Source organism: Solanum stenotomum, unplaced genomic scaffold (genome assembly GCF_019186545.1).
Source record: "Solanum stenotomum isolate F172 unplaced genomic scaffold, ASM1918654v1 scaffold26070, whole genome shotgun sequence".
Taxonomy (NCBI): Eukaryota; Viridiplantae; Streptophyta; class Magnoliopsida; order Solanales; family Solanaceae; genus Solanum; species Solanum stenotomum.
In genome coordinates this window covers 1-1,192 of record NW_026028867.1, presented here as the reverse complement: position 1 = coordinate 1,192, position 1,192 = coordinate 1, and the positions used below count along the sequence as shown (strand labels likewise).

General features: G+C 39.0%; 1 long non-coding RNA gene across 1 annotated transcript; it reads left to right on the top strand.

Annotated features, from left to right (window-relative positions):
- The first annotated feature begins 4 nt into the window (after positions 1-4).
- LOC125851472 (uncharacterized) lies at positions 5-934 on the top strand. Its single transcript, XR_007444913.1, has 3 exons — positions 5-109; positions 322-498; positions 636-934. It is a non-coding gene; the product is annotated as an uncharacterized LOC125851472 (long non-coding RNA).
- The last annotated feature ends 258 nt before the right edge of the window (positions 935-1,192 follow it).

Genomic DNA, 1,192 nt, shown 5'->3' with positions numbered 1-1,192 from the left:
TGTTTAGGGTAGAGCATTGTTAAATGCAATTGGTAATCTGGAGCTTACTGGTGCATTTGCGGAAGCTTTGAAAAACCTTGGCCACAATCTAGAAAATGTGGCTTCTCAGGTCAGTGTGACTTTTATTTCACGCATCAGAAAAAACCTAGTTTTCCAAGTTCTTCTGTGTTTTACTCAACAACAGTTGGACTATGTGTATTCATTTGTGACTTTGTGCATCGACTGTTATAATATTCAGAAGCCATACATGCCATACTTGTTGTGTCTTTATGTTTTTATTTGGAGTTGACTACTTGTTAATTTTTGAATAATTATTGACAGGAGCCAGATGCTGCTCTTGGAAATGGGGGTTTGGGACGGCTTGCTTCCTGTTTTCTGGACTCTTTGGCAACACTAAACTACCCAGCATGGGGCTATGGACTTAGGTACAAGTATGGTTTATTTAAGCAACGGATTACAAAAGATGGTCAGGAGGAGGTGGCTGAAGATTGGCTTGAAGTATGCTTATTACTTATTCAGTTCTTGATTTCACATGTGTTTACGTCCTTAGATAGTTTATCTCTTTCTGTATGACTTATTTACTTTTACTCAGTTCATGCAATGTGGATGTTCATTATTGTTGGTTGTCCATGCAGATTGGAAGTCCATGGGAAGTTGTGAGGAATGATGTTTCATATCCTATCAAATTCTATGGAAAAGTCTCTACAGGATCAGATGGAAAGAGGTATTGGATTGGTGGAGAGGATATAAAGGCAGTTGCGTATGATGTTCCCATACCAGGGTATAAGACCAGAACCACAATCAGCCTTCGACTGTGGTCTACACAGGTTCCATCAGCGGATTTTGATTTATCTGCTTTCAATGCTGGAGAGCACACCAAAGCATGTGAAGCCCAAGCAAACGCTGAGAAGGTATACTTAATCTATTAATTTGTATTACAGTTTTATAATCTATTTGCCTTTTCTTAATGTGAATTTGGGCTTCAGTATGAGCCTTCTCAGTTTTCAGTCTCAACACTTCCGCATCTTCGGACTAACAACAGTTGTAGGACATGATTCCTGGTTGCATCATAGCTAGTGGACTTTATAGAGATGCATTTATCTGTTTCCTAAATTGACCAGAAGTAGTACTTCACTATTATACACTGGATGATCAGAACCCTGATCCAATGAGAGACCAATGACTATGAAAG